The sequence below is a fragment of the Puma concolor genome, chromosome D1 (genome assembly GCF_028749965.1).
Source record: "Puma concolor isolate L17-30 chromosome D1, mPumCon1.1.hap2, whole genome shotgun sequence".
Classification (NCBI taxonomy): Eukaryota; Metazoa; Chordata; class Mammalia; order Carnivora; family Felidae; genus Puma; species Puma concolor.
In genome coordinates, this window is record NC_141676.1 from 92476511 (window position 1) to 92496444 (window position 19934).

A 19934-nucleotide genomic window follows, 5' to 3' on the forward strand; every position below is an offset into this window, starting at 1 on the left:
AAGATGGTTTGGGTGATGTATGTGGTTCTGATAGAGAAAGGGCTGCAAAGCAGACAAAAGCTAAGAGGATTACAGCCTGAGACATCAGGAGGGAGAGGCCAGTGCTGGCAGAGAGATCTTGAATCTGTTGAAAAAAGCAAGGAGAGAACAGTTGTTTCTTGTAAGATAATATATTTTGCGGACACCCACGAAAGGTGAGAAACTAAATTCAAAGTAAGCATCCTCAGTATCACATGCCCACTATGGAAAGGAAATAGTGTCCCAGTGTCTGTGGGACGTGAACAAGCTCATCCAGCAAGTTCTCTTATCAACTGACAGCCAGTGTCACATAATACCAATATAATGTTCAACACATATATTGTATGGTATTTTCTATTAACTAAACTCCTTAATCCAACTTTATAATAGAAGCACTATTCTCACATTTCACATGATCCAAGGATCCTCGTTAAGAAATAGTATGCTACTTGTAACATCCATGAAACTTACTATCTTGGGGAAGTCAGGAGATAAATAAACCTGGAAAAAGTGTTCTAATTAGTATATTAAGATGAAGGTACAATATTCAGTAAAAGCAATAATAGCTATAGAGTAATAGAAGTCAAATAGAGGCAAGGTAGCTTTGTTACCATAGGAACTTCTATAGCAGAATACCTGAGATATGACACATAATTCTATCACTTACTAGCATTGTAACTCACTCCTATTATTTCTTGTATCTATGCCTTGGTTTCTTAATCTAAAAATCCTAACATTAATAGTACCCATCTCATACGGTTTTTGACATTTTTAAATGAGCTACCACTTGCAAAGTGCTTTGACTGATGAAGCAAGTAGCACGCTTTAAACAGACGTTATTTGTCATTAGCTTAGAGTTTAGGTCGTGTCACTCACAAAGATGATCTATTTTGACATTTGTTTTGTTTTAACTGTTTTAACAAGATATTTGCAAAGCTTATGGAAAATTGATGTCTTAATGCAAATAAATGTTGTATTAGAGCAACCATCGTATATTTCAGGAAAAATGTACACTGTATAGTTTGGACCACATTAGGTTTGCACGCTATCACCTCCTTGTGGCAGTATGGCTAAATTGCAGCTTTCTAGAAAAGAAGAGCTGCCATCTCCCTTGAGGTTGAAAATGTAAAAAACAATGGCGGTATCAACAACAGTCAAACTATGGAAAGGGTCCAAATTTCCATGACTGATGAGTGGATAAAGAAGATGTGGTATATATATATATATATATATATATATATATATATATATATATGCAATGGAATGTTACTCAGCCATCAAAAAGAATGAACTCTTGCCATTTGCAACAACGTGGATGGAGCTAGAGTGCATTATGCTAAGCGAAATAAGTCAGTCAGGAAAAGACAAATAGCATATGATTTCATCATATATGGAATTTAAGATACAAGACAGATGAACATAGGGGAAGGGAAAAAAAGAGAGGGGGAGAGAAGAAAGCAAACCATAAGAGGCTCTTACCTATAGAGAACAAACCCAGGGTTTCTGGAGGAAGGTGGGTGGGGGATGGGCTAATTGGATGATGGGTCTTAAGGAGGGTACTTGTGATGAGCACTGGGTGTTGTAAGTGATGAATCACTAAATTCTACATCTGAAACCAATTATACTATATGTGTTAACTAACTAGAACTTATTTTTTTTAACTAACTAGAATGTAAATAAAAACTCGAAACAACAACAACAACAACAAGACAATGATGGCATGATACCTCTCTGTAAATCCAAGTGGCCATCGTCCAAACTGCAGAATTCGGTAAAAGGGAGAAAACCTAGATGCCCCATTTTCTGGGTGTCTTAACAATCTGAAGAGACGGGTGATGAACTGTGTTTATCCAATATTGTGAGTGGTGGAGCTTCTCTTTGGGTTCTGATCTATCAGGCTGAGCCCAAGAAAGCATATCATCCTAAGTCTCTTCCAAAATAAACCAGGCGCGTGTAGGGTCAGGAACAGCGTATTTGGTGTCACTTGGAAAAAATGAAAAGAAAAGCTTTTCTAGTTTCTCTGCAATGTCTTTAGCAGATTAAGAGTTACGACACCGAGAAAACAGGGAGCTGTGATAGCTCACTCTGCACATTTTGTGCTTCCAGCCAGTCCCAGGCTTCAGTATTAATAGATTTTCCACTCCAAGTGTTCTTACTTGAGCGACTGCAAGTTACATTGATGAAAGGGAAGTCGCAATTACTACTCAGACATGTTCTCGTGGACAGCTATTGGTCTCCCAGCCACTTTTTAATTTTTTTTTTTTTAAGATTCTTAGTTGTCATTTACTTCTATCCTGCTGGAGAGTGAAGCGATACTGAATAAAGATGTTGACAACCAAAGAAAGAGCTCCTGGGATTTGGGAGATCTCTTCCTCTACCCACCAATTCAGATCAAACTATTCCTGAAGGTACTCCCCTGACTACTCGTGACTGTTTCCAAGCCTGCCCTGTCCACTCTCCTGACCGGTCCTTTGCTTAATACCAAAACAGATAAACCCAGCATCTTTAGGCTCAGTTGTGCTTACCTGGTTATGCTTCTACTTTACTATCCCCCAGAGCAATGGTTTTTAACTGAGATGCCGATAAAAGTCATGTGAGTTTTTGCAAGCTAGAGATTCCAAAGCTCCTATCTCCACCCTCAGAGACATACGAACTCAGAAGCTCCAAGTGCATAGCCCAGGAATGTGCAGGGTTTTTTTTAGTTTATATATTTTGAGAGGAGAGAGAGGGAGAGCACAGCTGGGTAGGAACAGAGAGAGAGGTAGAGAGAGAATCCCAAGCAGGCTCCGTGCTTTCAGTGCAGAGCCCAATGCGGGGCTCAAAGTCACAAAGCATGAGATCGTGACCTGAGCTGAAATCAGAGTCAGACACGTAACAGACTGAGCCACCCAGGCACTCTGGAATGTGCATTTTATGGAGAATCTCTTGGGGTGCCTGGGTGGCTCAGCTGGTTAAGCATCTGACTTTAGTTCGGGTCATGATCTCACAGTTCATGGGTTCGAGCCCCGCGTAAGGCTCTGTGCTGACAGCTCAGAGCTTGGAGCCTACTTTGGATTCTGTGTCTCCTTCTTTCTCTGCCCCTCCTCGTGTTGTCTCTCTCTGTCTCTGTCTCTCTCAAAAAAAAAAAAAATAATAATAATAATAGTAATAAAATAAAAATAAACGTTTAAAAAAAAAGAATCTCTAGGAGTTTCTGATGCACAGCACCCCCCCCCCAACAGCAGGACAGTGATATCCCATGTGACCCAAGGGGGAGAGCATTGCTCCCAAAGGCCCAGAAGCAGCCAACAGGACTTGCTCAGCTCGCTTACCATGTCTGTGCTCATTGTTGCATCTCTAGTTCTGAGCAGATGCAAACTATATACTTAAGCCTTCCTTTTGCATATCATTTTTTCCCCCAATCTTTCTGTTTTTTCCCTCCAAAACCAAAGTAACAGACAGATTTCATTCTCAGGACATGACCAGAATTGAGAATTGGAAAACTGTGTTCTTAAATGGATGGTGTCAACCACATGACCAGGGGAAGGGCTGTATGAGAAGGGGAAGGAATACAGTTCTAGAATCACAGAGAAACAAGGCTGGAGACTCTCTCAAAAATGATCTGACACAAGATTTCCAAGCCACATTTTGCCATAGTAATAGTTCTCAAAGCGTGGTCTGGAGACCCCCTGGGAGTGCACAAGACCTTCTCAGGAGTTCATGAGATCAAGACTAAATTTTTTTTTTTCTAAAACTGCCAAGACATTATTTGCCTTTATCACTGCATTGATACTTGCTCTAATATGTCAAAGCAGCGCTGGAACCATAAGAAGAATTAAGGCGCTGGCACTAAACTGTCTCTGTAGTCATTGTATTCCTCATGTACTTACATCAAGAAAAAACAAAAAAACATTGCCCGTTTCACATAACAATAATTTTAAAGAACTAGCAAAAATTAATTTTGTTAAATCTTGATTCTTATTACATGCCTTTTTAATATTTGACAAAATGGGAAGTACAAAGAAAGCACTTCCTCCGCCTAACAAGAGTGGTGATTTTCCTGAACAAATGCAACTGTGCAATTGTTTTAGTTGCAAGCTGCTTCTTGCATGAAATTGCATTTTTTCTTGGGTGACTGACTGACAAACTATGATTGTTCAAACTATGATTGAACTAGTAGACTTTTTTCTTTTTTTTAAATGAATGATTGTGTGTCCCATTTCAAGGGTAACAATTGATGGTACTTATTGCCAACGATAAAACCAGAGCATTCAAAAGAAAACAGAATTTTGGAAAACTTTTGCCAGGAGCTTGACAGATACCTTGTACTAAGGAACGTTAAGTTTTCTGGTGTTTTATAACGGAAGGTGTCAACATTTGGAAATCTACATAAAGTCAGCAAACCATTATTTCCTAAAGGAGCAGGCATGACCAGGCATTGATAAAAGGTTTATTCAAAATGCAAGGCAGAGGGGCTCCTGAGTGGCTCCCAGGGCAGCAGACTCTTGATTTCAGCTCAAATCGTGATCTCGAGGTTCGTAAGATCAAGCCCTACATTGGGCTCCGCTGTGCAGAGCCTGCTTCTGATTCTCTCTCTCCCTGTCTCTCTGACCCTCCCCTGCTTGCACTTGCTCTGTCTTTAAATAAACTTTAAAAAAATGTTCAGAATGCAAGACAAAACTCATGGATTTTAGCATAGCAAATTATGAAGTATTCATTAATATGATTTCAAATTCCACATTGCAACTAACCTTTAAGAAACCACCACTCTTTGATTTGGGTGTTATATCCAAGAATATCCACAATTATCCAAAAAGCTATGAAAATGCTCCTTCCTTTTCAAACTACATATTTTGTGATTTAATGTAAAAGCAGATATGAGAAGGTTATGTTCTATCGAGCCTGGTATTAAAGAGATTTTCAAAAATATAGAATCCCACTTTTCTTCTTCTTATTTCTTTGTGTTGAAGACATATACCTATTTTTCATAATATATTTAATTTATTTTTATATGTAATGGATTTAGTGTTGCTAAGTGATTAATAGATACATTTTTAATTCCAATTTTTAAATGTTTATTACTGTGACTATAGATAGACATTAACCACATATGCAAAAGCTCTTCAATGAGGCAGTGTTTCTTACAAAGGCAAACAGTTCCTGAAACAGAAAGTTTGACAACCAGTAGAAAAAGATCCATGTTTCCTACTGCAAATCTTTTTTAAAATATTTATTTATTTTGAGAGAGCAGAATGTGAGAGGACAAGAGAGGGAGGGGAAGAGAGAATCCCAAGCAGGCTCTGCGCTGTCAGCACAGAGCCTGACATGGGGCTCGATCTCAGGAGCGGTGAGATCAAGACCTGAGCCAAGATCAAGAGTCAGAAGCTTAGCCCGCTGAGCCACCCAGGCACCCCTACTGAAAGTCTTGACTAGGAAAGAGAGGAGGTGCTGTGAAGAAGGGGGAAAATTAAGTGAGCTTCAGCTATCATCAAGGATTGAAACTCAGGAGAAAGAAAATTGGCAGGCGCTTACAATTTGAGTAGGAAGTTCTTGGACCGTGAACTGGGAACAAACACTCGGTCGGCATCAATATCCATCTGATCTTTGCCTTGCACAGAATCCATAGCACGTGCTCACCATGTCTGTGGTTGCTTCCAGTAAGGCAAGGACTTGGAACTCCTAAAAGAACCTCTTCTATCTTTGAAGGTGTCTGTTACTAAATTATTTCCGAAAATTTGTTTCCTTAAGACTTCCTCACAGTGGTATGTTTGTCCTCTTGAGACCACACAGAATTAAAAAAAAAAAAAATCTTTCTTATATTAGCCTTTCAGATAGTTAAGGAGAAGCTTCCATTTTTTTATATAAATATCCTCAACTTCTGTAACGTTTCTCATTTATAGAGTGATACATAGTTGTAGTTGAAACAGCATTTCTAATATACCCATTATTCGTCTTTATGGTACTCCATTCACTGGTGTACAACCCCTCCCCCCCCGAAAGGAAACATGATATCACAGATACAGTCTGATTAGTACAGTATAGGGGCCCCATCTTCTTTTTCCTAGGAGTCCATTAGAATTTTTTGGCAGGCACATAGCCTTTTTATTCATACTGCACATTTGACATCAGATATCGCTACATTGCTTGTTGTTCTTTATTTGTTTTGCATGTTCCTATTAAGCCTTATCTCATCCATCATGAATAAGTGAGATTCGATTTTTGCACTAAATTTAGGGACCTTAAGCTCATCATCTATTGAATGTTATCTTGTTAGAACTGACATGCCAATATCACTCATTTAAATCTCTTTGGATCTCAGTTCTATCTTTTCAACACATCATGTAACTTTCTACTGTGAAGCATCCACAGATTTGCTGTTTATCCAAGTCACTGATAAAATATTTAACAGGATAAGACCCCTTAATACCCTGCTAAAACCTTTCTCCTATAGGAGCTGAGTCAGAGCGAACAAAAGTCCAGATACATAGGCTATAGCGTTTTCTAGATTCACCAAAGGAAAATTTTTATTTCTGAAAGTGGCAAACAAATATGCTAATTTCTTGTTGGCAGGGCGGGGGTGGGGGGTGGATTTCTTTCGTTCTCCAGGATTCCTTGAAGATTTCTGATCATAGTTACAGTTGTGAGAATCTCCTTGACATAAATTTCTCATTGCCTTAGGATATCGTGGGCATAAACTCTTTTAAAATTGTTGGATCTGCCATTTTCAGCCCAGATATCATGCTTTCTGACAAAAAGAGAAAAATCTAAGAATTAAGAGATGTGAAGTTCTATGTTAAATATGACAGTATTTTTCTCATGTGATCTAAGTAGTGGGCGTGTCCCATTTCAATACTTTTTGTCTCCAAAAAGACGCCATTGACCCCACTTCCCTTTGCAACTTAACCTGCCTACCATTTAGGTATGCTGACTCTTTATAGTCATAATTAGTTATTTCCTTTTATTTCCCTCATTTTTCAGAGTGCAAAATAACACTGAGGTGTGGGGGGAATTCCACCTGCCTTTCTTTGCGTCTTTGAAAGAATTCCCTGTAATTTCATCTTGTGCCTTCCATTTGTGTCTATTTTTCAATGTTTTGATATATCCCTTCTAAAAATCTAGAATATTCAGTGTTTTGTTCTCTGGACATTAGGGACACCAAGACGAAACAGTCACTCTCTCCCAATTTTTCTCAGTTTCATGTCCCGAGCAAAGTTTTCTTGTTGGTTTTATACTGTGTAGTATCCATGTCATTTGCTGCCCCCCATATTCTAAAGAAAATTACCAGAAATGTCCTTTGGTTTTTTGATGTGTCCTTTGATTTCACCAGCGTGAGATGCCCTGGAAATGTACACCTGTTTGAAGTTTCTAATATTGCCCGTGTATCATGCTTCTGTGCTGGTTTAGTTACCACTACATCTGGCTGGCTGGGCAATTCATAGTATATTCCCACAACAATATTCTAGTCCATTTTACTTCTTACTTACGTATTCTTTTTTTTTTTTAATTTTTTTTATTTTTTTTTAACGTTTTTATTTATTTTTGAGACAGAGAGACAGAGCATGAACGGGGGAGGGGCAGAGAGAGAAGGAGACACAGAATCGGAAGCAGGCTCCAGGCCCTGAACCATCAGCCCAGAGCCCGACGCGGGGCTTGAACTCACGGACCGTGAGATCGTGACCTGGCTGAAGTCGGACGCTTAACCGACTGCGCCACCCAGGCGCCCCATTACTTATGTATTCTTACGTCCATGAAATTTCCATCCTCGGGTTCTCGAATATCCACACAAATGTATCTTCTTGGCATATGTGACTCCTATGACCTGGTGTTTTCTGAATTCTTGTTTTGCTTTTGTTATGATACTTTAGTCTTGCAACCCATGACCATCAGGCTTTAGGGGCATTTGAGAAGTTTCCACTGTACTGCCAGATGCTACACGCCCCCCCCCCCCCCCCATTCTCTATTACTTATCCAAACTCTCTACGTCCATGTCTGGGCCTCTGAGGCCATGAACACTGTTTTCAAACCCTTCTTGTTCAAGTGAGTCACTAGCTCCCCAGCACTGCCACTCATTTCTTCATAACCTATGTATTCACTGTTCTATTTGGAAATGACTGTTAGGATTGGAAGTTACAAGCAAGGCCTCTTCAGCCCCATTTGGACCATATCTGCCCAAAAGATCTCTTGTCAGACTTACCGATTTAGAAATAAAAGTAGCACCCGGCTTGTTGGGATGGGGCCATTAACATGGAGAGGATACTGTGTAGTAGGAGGTGGGTCAGTATATGAGGGTTTTGTGAATCATTATTTGCAAACACGTCTTTAAACACTGAGCTCGGGACGGCTCAGTGGAAATAGCACGCCTATCATTTTTGTCGCACTGCCTATGTCAGAAGAGAACATTCCTCAGCATTCCATTAACATGACTTGAGCCCATGTGGCCAGGTGCATACCCCAGCACAGAATATGCCTTGTCCAAAATGGCGCATGCTTTCAGGCCCGTGAGGAGCACAGCTGGCCTGCCCTTGCGACACTCTTGATGCTGTCTCCTTTCGCACCGCAGATTGACTAATTATTCACAGTGTGTGAGGCCCGGAGAGATATTCCTGTCTGGAAGCTTGTGCTATAACACTGTCACTAGCAAGAGTGTGTTCTCAGGGCCCACTTTTCTAGATAGAAATACCTCATGAAGGCATGGGAGTGTGCTGCAGTTGTTAAAGGGACACCTGGTGATTTATCTTTCAAAGGCCCCCGGTAACTTTTGAAACCCTGATATTTTTGCAAATTAGCAGCTGTGGCCTTTTCTGAGCTAGGGCCCAGCATAAAGCTTTCAATACTGTTACAATGCGATGCATTTGCCACTTGGATCAATACCACAGATTCCATTAAGCTGTGCCTGGCATCCTGCTTTCTACCTATCATTGGTGACCTCCTTTCCCTGCTTCCATTTTCAAACCTCTGCAACACTGTACAAGGAACCTATTAAGTGTTCCAAATTAAGGAGGATTTATGCAAGTCTCTTTCTCTTTTCCCTGCTATGAGCTTGGGAATCACAGTGAGTGACACTATAGGTCCTCAGAAATGAGCCTGCATATAAAGTATGGTTCTCTTTAATAAGAACACCTGCTAATGATAGTCACTTGATGATAATGTGCAGGGACTGACCTCAAACTATGGCCTCCCAGTGCCCATCCCTGGTGACAAACTTATACAATAGTCTCACTTTATCTTGTACTCTGGAAATATGGATCAGTTTCTCTCTCTCTCTCTCTCTCTCTCTCTCTCTCTCTCTCTCTCTCCAGTTGTTCTCATATGAGGAATGGGCAGTGAGCCACAGTAACCTTTAATCTATTTGAAACTGTGAGACATCTCCCCAGGAAAATTCATTTGTACACATATGCAAACATTTGCATGGGATTAGAGGTTGTTTAAAGCCCCATCATGTCCATTTACGGGATCCCTAGGGATTCAATGGGCCCTAGGTTCTAGGGAGGCCTCCGCGGGATCCTTAGTACCTGACAACGTGGACAAGTCACATCCCTCCAGAAAGGAAAAATAGAGAAAGAAAATTACATCTTTACCAACTCTGTAAAAAATCATGCTTATTGAGGTACAACTTATATACAGTAAAAATCACCATTTCTAGGTGTACATTGTAAGCAGAGCCGCCATCGTAAATAATATATAGAATATTCCCAAGCCCTGAAAAGTTCCTTTGTGCCCTGTTGTAGTAAATCACCGCCCCTCACCTCCTGCCCTGAAAACTACTGATCTGAGTTTTGTCTCTAAAGTTTTATCTTTTATCGAATGCCGTGTAAGTTGACCCATAGAGCACAGTCATACCTCGGAGATATTACGGGTCCAGTTCCTGGTCTTGAGGACCTCCCGATCCAGTGTGCTGTGTGTCCCAAGAGGAGGATGTTTAGGAGGCATTTGGAAAGCACTGTGGGCAGCTCAACCTAGAAGCGAAGGGAAAGTTTCCAGAGATCGGAAGACCCCTCTGCGGAGTCTGAAGGACGTGTGAGACACTGGCAAAGGAAACTTGGAGGGTGTGATGAGACCACGGGAATAGGGTGAACAAGGATATGAGACCTGAAGAAACGTGAGCGAGGTGTGCAAAAACATCACCACCACTGGAAGATAAAGTGCAAGGTGGGGACTGTCAGGAAATGACGACAAAGACACGATAAGGACCACATCACAATAAAATGAGTATCATAATAAAGTAAGTCAAATAAATTGTTTGGTTTCTCAGTACACATAAAAGTTACATTTTGTTTTGTTTTGTTTTTTTGTTTTGAGAGACAGAGAGTGCTTGAGAGGCAGAGGGAGGAGGGAGAGGGAGAGAGAGACAGAGAGAGAGAGAGTGTATCTTAAGCAGACTCCACACTCAGTGCAGAGCCTGACATGAGGCATGATCCCAGATGACACTGGGGTCATGACCTGACGGCTCAGCCAACTTAGCCACCCATGTGTCCCCCCTTTTTATTTAAATTTATGTTTACATTATACTGTATTAGGTGCGCAATATCATTATGTCTAAAAATGTACATACCTTAATTTAAAAATACTTTATGTTAAAAAATGGTAGCCATCATCTGAGCTTTCAGCGAGTCATAATCTTTTGCTGGTGGAGGGCTTGCATTGATGTTGATGTTGATGGCTGCTGACTGATCAGGGTGGTTGTTGGGGTGGCTGTGGCAATGTCGTGAAATAAGACGACAGTGAAATTTACCACATTGACCCTTCTCTCCATGAGTGATTTCTCTATTGCACGCGATGCTGTTGGATAGCATTTTACCCACAGAAGAACTTCTTTCAAAATTGGAGTCAACCCTCTCAAACCCTTGCTGCTGTTTTCTGTTTTGTTAACTGAGTTCATGTAATATTCCAAACCCTGTGTTGTCATTTCAACAATCTTCGTAACATCTCCACCAGGAGTAGTTTCCATCTCAAGAAACCTTACCTTCTTTGCTCATCCATAAGAAGCAACTCCTGATCCCCTCATTTTATGATGAGTTGGTAAAAATTCAGTCCAATCTTCAGGCTCCGCTTCTAGTCCTCTTGCTATTTCCACCACATCTGCAGCTCCTTACTCCTCTCAAGTCTTGAACCCCTCACAGTCACCCATGAGGATTGAAATCAACTTCTTCCACATTCCTGTTAATGTCGATATTCGACCTCTTCCCATGAATCACAAATGTTCTTAATGGCATCTAGAATGGTGAATCCTTTACATAAGGTTTTCAATTTACTTTGCCCAGACCCATCAGAGGAATCACTATCCATGGCAACTATAGCCTTACAAAATGTATTTCTTAAATAATAAGACTGCAAGTTGAAATTACTCCTTGGTCCATAAGCTACAGAACAGATGCTGTGTTGGGAAGCATGAAACGACATTACAGCTCGCTGTACCATCCCCATCAGAGCTCTTGGGTGACCAGGCACATTGTCGACAAGCAGTGATATTTTAAAAAGAATTTTTTTTTCTTTCCTGAGCAGTAAGTCTCAACAGTGGGTTTAAAATCTTCAGCAAACCATGTTGTAAACAGGTGTGCTGTCGTCCAGACTTTGTTGCTCCATTTATACAGCACAGGCAGAGTCCATTTAGCATATTTCTTAAGGGCCCTAGGATTTTCGTAGGGGTAAGTGAGCGCTGGCTTCAGCTTAAAGTCACAAACTGTATTAGTCCCTAAAAAAATAGCCTGTTCTTTGAAGCGTTGAAGCCAGGCATTGACTTCTCTCTAGCTGTGAAAGTCCTAGGTGGCATCTTCTTCCAAGGGAAGGCCATTTAATCTACACTGAAAATCTGTTGTGTAGCGATGACACCTATATTAATCACCTTAGCAGAATCTTCTGGAGAACTTGATGCAGCTCCTACATTCACGCTTGCTGTCTTAGTTTACACTGTTAAGTTACGCAGATGGCTTCTTTCCTTAAACCTCATGAACCAACCTCTGCCAACTTCACATTTTTTTTTTCTGCAGCTTCCTCACCTCTCTCAACCTTTCATAGAACAGAAGAGAGGTCAGGCCTTACTCTGGATTAGGCATTGCTGGTTAAATCTTCTCTCCAGACCACGAAAACTCTCTCCACGTCAGCAAGAAGGCTTTCTTGTCATTTGTGTTTACTGACGTAGCGCTTTTAATTGCCTTCAGGAACTTCTCCTTTGCATTCACAGCTTGGCTGACTGGCACAAGAGGCCTAGCTTTTGGTCTGCCTTGACTTTCAACACACTTTCCTCACTGAGCTTGATCATTTCTAGCTTGGGCTTGAAAGGGAGAGATGTGTGAGTCTTCCTTTCACTTGTACACTTAGAGGTCAGTGTAGGGTTATTAATTGGCCTCCTCTCTTTTATTTGCCTTTCCTTTAAAAAGATTTTTAAGTGTCTTTATTTATTTTGAGAGGAGGGTGGGCAGAGAAAGAGGGAGAGAGAGAGAGAATCCCAGGCAGGCTCTGCAATGTCAGCACAGAGACCGACGCAGAGGGCTCGATCTCACAAACCAGGAGACTGTGACCTGAGCTGAAATCAAGAGCCAGACGCTTAACCAACTGGGCCACCCAGACGTCCCTTAATTGGCCTACTTTCAATAGTGTTGTGTCTCAGGGAATAGGGAGGCCTGAGGAGAGGGAAAGAGATGGGGAATCATTGCTCAGTGGAGAGGCCAGAGCACACATACGTCAACTGAGTTAGTTGTCTTAGGTGGGCATGGTTTGTGGCACTCCAGAACAAGGACAATAGCAACATCAAAGATCCCTGATCAGAGATCACCATAACCAATATAATAATAATGAAGGAGTTTGAAATATTACGAGAATTACCAAAATGGGACACAGAGACATAAACTGAGCAAATGCTATGGGAAAAATGGCGCCGATAGACTTGTTCCATACAAGGTTGCCACCAACCTTCAACTTGTGAAGAATGCAGTATCTGTGAAGTGCAATGAAATGAAGAAAAAAAAAGGTGTGCCTGTCCCTAGCCCTTTGTGTTTGACTTAAGTCAATTAGTATGGTGCTCATGACCTTTTCCAAGGGAAAATCCAAAATAAAGTGAGAGCCGGTGAATGAGCTCATCCTACATAGATACAGGGGAGCGAAAGTTTGAGGTCCATCCCTGAAGCTTGTCATCAAGTTACCATAGGTTGCTGATTTCTTACTGAAGAGACTGCTATCCTGTGCATATTCTTGCACAAGTCAGAAGTTTGTTCTTTTTTTACTGCTGAGAAGTATTCCACTCTATGAATACAGCACAACTTGCTAACTTTTTATGTCCTTAATAACATGTTTTATTTTTATGTTGATTCTTTTGTTTCAGCTTAATATAAGACCAGTAGGAGTGGGGTAGGTCATCTTTGGCTTTCTTCAGAGCATGGTCTTCCTACTCCCCCCACACGCATGGAGTAGAAGTGGCAACTAACATATATGGAGACCCTGTTATGTGTGGAATGCTGTGTGAGGCATTTTTCTTAGTTCTGGAAGCTTTCTGTGAAATAGGAATTAACATTCCCATTTTGTTCATACAGGACGCCAAGAGAGATTAACTGCTAGTTAAGGTACAGAGAAGGCAGAACCCAAGTCCTCTTGGATTCAATATCTTTGCTTGAGTTTTTAGAATCCCTCAATCAACTTTGACCATTGACCTAGGATGGAGAAGAGGTAGGAGGTGAACATTGAGAAATATATAGATATGTGATGAACCTGTAGTCCCCGGGGAATCCCTTACCACCCTTCCGTCCCTCGCCATCTTCTCTCACCCCTCACCCCATACCAGGCCGATCAGCACCTGACCACAGCACTTCTTAGGCACAAGCTGTTCAGTGGAGCAGTCCCTCGGGGTCATCGGAAACAAACTCAGCCATTTCAGAAAACGCCGGAAAGACTTAGAGAAAGGAAGATCCTTTCTTGTAAATCTAGCGGGGAGGATTTTTCTCTCTCCCTCTTCAGTTCAAAGAGGATACTGTTGACTCAATTATTCAGCTCATTTGAGCCCTCGCCGGGACACACCAGATCCCCTCTGTTTCCCCAAACAGTAAGAGGTGTTGGGATCCAGGCGGGACTGTGTATCTGGTATGTAGGAGAGGAACTGGCAGAGCTCAGGGTGAAATGCATTCTTGCCCCTTCATTCCTGTGGCCTGGAGGTTAACATTCAACTATACTAGGGTCTAAGAAATTGCCTCCTTTGCCGGAATTAAATGAAATCTAATGAAACAGAAATCCAGGTCAGTGTGGTTCAGGATCAGACCTTCAGCTCTTGCATTTGCTGGCAGCTCCTCTTGTAATAATTAAACAGAAAGTCGTAGGCAGGCAACAGTGAAATCCATTGCTAATCTTGCCCCTCATCAGCCTATCTTCCTAAATGTTCCTTAATTAAGGTTTCTAAATGCTCTGCATTCCCTCCGCAACCGGGGTACCAAAATGAAGCTGACTGCTTCGGGGATGCCCAACAACCAGAGGTGGAAGGTCTTCCAGAGGGTATTTCTCATCCAGAACGTGCAAAAGAAGAAAAGAAAAAAGAAAAAGCAGAAATAAAGTGCAATAACCAGAAATGCATGTGAGAATGAGCGGACAAATGGGGACAGGGAGGGTTGGGAGGGGAACTTTTTTTTTTTTTTTTCTGGAGGATTTCACTTTAAGGATTCTGAAGGCGTATCGCTGGTTTTATCACGGCTTCTCCAACACGCCAGGGAGTGAATGAAACAGCTGTCACATTTAAACACACACAGCGGTAATCCTCCACTGAGCACAATGCCAGGACAGAACAGAAAATCTATCAACACTTACAATGCATTCTATTTATTTAGCGACTCATCCCCTTCTACCAAAAGTTCCATCTGTGGGGTTGAGACTGGGGCCACATGCCGCTGGTGGCTTTTTGTGGTTTGACAACTACCGAAGGAGGGACTATGGGAGGTGGTCAGATGTGGTAGGTGGGCGTTGGAAGGTGTAAAAGTCACAGAACTGGGACTTGAAGATGACCAAAGGTGTGTGGCACAGTGAGCCCACAGGGTCCTTCACATCAAGAGGCAAAGGAATGTAAGAAATGCCCCGGGTACTTCCCCCTTCTCTTTCTCAACATCTTCATTTAAAAGACCAAGATCTCTATTTCTTCTCCTTCCATGGACTGTGTGTCTTCCCAGGAGATGTGTGCTGATCACTAGGGGCCTGGGAGGGAAAGCAGAACTGCTTTGAGGGGTCATAAAGCAAGCTGCCTGACCAAGTATCGCGTAGAAAGAACAGTCTGGAGAGAACATCTAAAGTGCCTCGACATCAATAGGATCTAAAAATATTTACTTATTAATTATGGTACATTAAACAATGAGGATTGCACATAGCAGATCTGGCAGGAATTTTAAAACCATATGTGCAGTTCCCCATAAGGAAACCATACACTAGAGAAGCGGTGGGTGCCGATCCCCCTGCTCCCCAGGAAACACAGAGCCAGAACCAAGGACCCCTGAAGGCTGCCTTGGTGTGCACACTGGTAAGAATGAAATCTGGACAGGGGAATGGACGTCCATAAGGGGATCTCAAATGGAAAAAATGAGGCAGGTAGGGAGAATGGGAAGAAAAGACAACTGAAACACACAGATAAAGAAATTTACCGTCACTGGCCTTCTAAAGGCTCTCAGCTGGGTGCAGCTCAAGAACCGTGGAGAGTTGCAGAGAACCAGGATAGAATTCAGGAGAGAAAGCCACAGATTATGAGAGGGCTGACACACAGACTAGCAGATTAAATCTCAACAAGAAGCTGCCAAAACGTACGTTAATGAATAGTCTTTTAAAAGCTTGTTCAGCTTAATTCAATTATATTCAAAGAAGTTTAATTCAGATAGTATGTTCTCACCCAGCCCGTGTGAGACTTTGTGCCAGGCACTGGAGGTAGCACAAAAGTGAACACGCATGGCTCTTCCAGTGGTTCCAGTCTGGAATCAGGGAATAAATCATAAGGAACTGTGTGATCTGGGAGGAAGAGCACCGGATTTGGACTCAGACAGTTGGAGATCTGAATCTTGCCTCCGGCACATTCTACCGTGTGACTTCAGACAAGGCAACTCTGTTCCCCCGCCTTATACATCATAGGATTGCTATCAAATCTAAAAGGTGTACAAAGCTCTGTTAGCAGAGTGCAACAAACGTTAGCTTCTTTTTCCTGTAAATACTACACTCTAGGGTGAGAAAAGGCAGGGTGTATTGGGGAAAAATGGAGAATTCACTCTGGCTAGAGCCAGGGGCTCGTGACATAGAGGGAGATCAAGTGGAAAAGGCTTGGGATAATACATACAGGGCCTGGGATGCAGGGTTCAAGGCTGTATAGGAACGAGGGAGAGTCTGAGACTTATACTTGGGTCAATGATGACACAAGAAGTAGGCTTGAGGAGGAGAGGGCAAACCCCAGGAAAAAGTCCACTGTTAGAGTCCAAGTCAGAATTTATGAGTCTGTTAAGCAACCGATTCTTGATTTTGGCTCAGGTGTTGGTCTTGGTGGTCCGTGAGATCAAGCCCCGTGCTGGGCTCTACGCTAATATAGCATGAACCCTGCTTGGGATCCTCCTCTCTCTCCTCTATCTCTGCCCCTCTCTCTCTCTCTCTCTCTCTCTCTCTCTCTCACACACACAGACATACACACAAAATAAATAAAATTTTTAAAAAATTAAAATCATAAAGTTTCATGAGGTCAGGGGTCTTTGTTTGCCTGGCATATAATAGGAGCATATTCAATACTTCTTGGAATGAAAAGAAAGGGAAAAAGTACAAAACGGCCCCATGATTCTTTGCCTCGGTAGCTAGAAGGATGCTTTACAGAGCATTATGGAGGAAAGGCAGGTGAGCAAGTTTGGAGAGCAAGCTGACCAGCTGTTTTCTGTTTCCTCTAAATAAAAGTAGGCTTCAGTACAATTGTGGAAGATTGACATTCCAGATTTTCCACATCAAATGCGGTCAAGTATTTGTGTGTGTTGCTAAACAGAACAGAGAGAAAGGGACTGTGGCCAGAGCCCTTTTGCAGTTCAGATGTTTGGCTGTCTGATGGAGAGGGGGCTTTTTGACATGTCTGAAGAAAGAAAAGGATACGGTAGTTGAGCTTCCGGTCCAGCCCATCCTCCCAGGGCTGAGCCCCCACTGCTCAGCCGCTCTGCAAAGGAGATAATGCTTCCCATCAGCCCTCAGGTGCCCCACACTGAGAATGCACGTCAAGGCCCAGAGCCTTGTTGGCAGGGCTGATGAGCTGGGCTTTGTCTGTCTCTGTGTCTTAGGCTCTTCTCTGCACCGCCCCGGTTAGCAGCTTCGGAAATGTGGAACACGTCGTAATCCTTAACTCCACTGTTTTGAGACGTCCCTGCAATGGCTATAATAATCATCTTACAAACAACCTAGAACAAGCTCTAATTGCTTCTAATGTTGTATTACGGCTGGGATATGGGGAAAGCAGAGACATGCTGACTGTCACAACCCTGCTCTGATTATATGGTACCTCAGGGAGCATTTTTATGGAAGAAAAGGCAACAAGCCTATTGTTCTTCCTTCTTTTGTGGGGGGAGTTGGCTCAGTGGAGCCCTCCCCGCACCCAGGCAGCAAAAGAGAGAGGATCCTGAGCCGGCAGAGGAACCCAAGGCTTCTGGTGCCCTGTGAACAATAAGAATAATTTGATGTACAGACAAAGGAGCAGGGATGTATTCTTACTTCCCTTAACTACTGCTGGTGATGGTGCTTATGAGCCAGCAACTTTTACCATCGAAAAAGTCCTCAAGTGCTAATGACTTCCTGAGACAAGGCACCAACCCAAGGCAGTGAGATGTTCTGAATCAATGAGGGAATCAATGAATGGGTAAGTGGATCACTGACGGAGCCAACTCTTACTGAGATCCTAAAAAATACCAGGGTTTCACACAAATTACTGCATCAGTCCCTTTCAATAACTCTCTCAGGAAGGTTCTAAATCACCTCCTTTCAATAGATGAAGAAACTGGAGCTCAGGAAAGTTAGGTGGGGCAGTCCAAGAATCACACACACACACACACACACACACACACACAAAAACCCTCACAAGTGAGAGAATCAGGACTCAAGTATCCAGCCCCGTGTTGTTCCTGTATACATGACCTTCCTACATCCTCCGGTTTGGGGAGATTGGTTCTAATTTGGTTCGGATGGTTGTCGCTGGTACAGTCATGTGACTGACCCTCAGTTTACCCTCACAACTCTCTTCTGTCTCCACAGAGTCTGGCACTGCAGTCTGAGCCTCTGTTCTAGAGCCGCCTTCCCCCCTCATAGAGCACCTTACCTCCGAAGTCTTCAAATCTTTCGAAAAGCTTTCCCAATTATTATTTTATCTCATATTGACAACATCCCTGTGTGGGTCAAGAAGGCAGGTGCCATGATTTCCCATTTTCCAGTCAAGTGGACTGAAACCTCCCACTGGAGGCATACAGCAAGTTGCTGAAAGAATCAGGACTTGCACCCAACTGCTTGACTACTGGGGTTAATGCTCTCCACCAGTCTGGATCCAGCCCAACCCAACCCCAGCTTCAGTTTGTCAGACTATCGGAGCAAACAGGATGGGCTGTGGCTTTGTTTAGGGAAGTGGATACAGAAGGGGGGGGATTCTGGCAAAGCAGGGCATGGATGCCAGTTAGATTCCTTACATCCTGATGCGTTCCTGCCATAGACAACTTTCTAACCCCTGAACAAATAAAATACAAATCCTAAAGATTTATTGAAAAATCCTACCTCTAGGGGCACCTGGATGACTCAGTCGGTTAAGTGTCCAACTCAGTTTGGGCTCAGGTCATGATCCCAGTGTCGTGGGATTGAGCCCCGCATTGGGCTCTGCCTACAGCGTAAAGCCTGGTTGAGATTCTCTCTCTCTTTCCTTCTGCCCTTCTCTTCTGCCTGTGCTCTCTCTCTTTCTCAAAAAAAAAAAAAAAGAAAGAAAGAAAGAAAATGAAATAAGTAAATAAATAAAATGAAAAACATTTTTTAAATCCTACCTCTAAAGATAAAAATTATACCACCAGAGTCCTGCCCCCTGCTTACCTGTGTTTGAGATAAATGTGAGAAGTTAACCTTGTGGGCAGGTAATAGCTTATCTTTCACTGCTTCCCATCCAGAAGATCTCCATAGGGACCATCTCCCCACCAGGATTCACGTCCTCTGGGACAGCGTGGGTGCCTGAAGCTGTGTCTACATATCTTGAGTTTGCTCTTGCCTGCCCAAAGGCTGGATTCCCCAGACCTGGCAGATGTACACCGAGGTCCTCCTGCTCCTTTCTGTCTAGAAGCTGTCTCATAAAGGCAGAGCAGTAATCATTTACTCTGCTATTCACACAACATTAGCTACGTTCCAAGCACTCTGCAGACCTTAACCCCTTCAGGCCCCTTGCCAAACAAGTTGGAGAGCACAGGAAGAATTCATTAAACCAACATTCCGTTGAATGAGTCACCCGAGATGCCCCACGGTTTACAATCTGATACACTGAAGAGTGACATTTGCCTGCCTTTAGTATTTTGACAGGATGGAACTAACCTTGAGAGCGAGTGAAAAATACCTGGCTCTGGACACACATCCATTCATTTATTCCGTAAATATTTATTGTCTGCCTACTATGTGCCAGGCACAGATTTGTCAAGGGTTGGTACAGGGGTTGACTATCTAGTAAGACAGACTGCCACAATTTCCTCTTATAATTTATTACCCACCTATTTGAGCCTTTAAAGTCCTGGTAAAGCCCAGAGAAAGTCTGGAAATCAGATTGATAAGGCAAACGCCATATTCGGAACAAAGACTGTATCTGTAACTGACATGCAAAATCTCTGCCTTGCCGCCCAAAAAAAGAAGAAAAAAAAAGAAAAGAAAAGAAAAACACCCAAAAAACAAAAACAAAAAAACAAAAGAAAACCAAAAAAAAAAAAAAAAACACCCAAAACAAAACCCACAAA

At 42.4% G+C, this 19934-nt stretch overlaps 1 long non-coding RNA gene across 2 annotated transcripts; it reads right to left on the bottom strand.

Moving 5' to 3' along the window:
- Positions 1–6489: 6489 nt before the first annotated feature.
- Positions 6490–19290, bottom strand: LOC147576869 (uncharacterized). Of its 2 annotated transcripts, XR_015241222.1 has the most exons (4): positions 19033–19290; positions 18727–18901; positions 9838–9953; positions 6490–6742 (listed from the first exon to the last, which is right to left on the bottom strand). It is a non-coding gene; the product is annotated as an uncharacterized LOC147576869 (long non-coding RNA). The 2 variants fall into 2 exon arrangements; XR_015241223.1 differs by lacking the exon at positions 18727–18901.
- Positions 19291–19934: the final 644 nt, after the last annotated feature.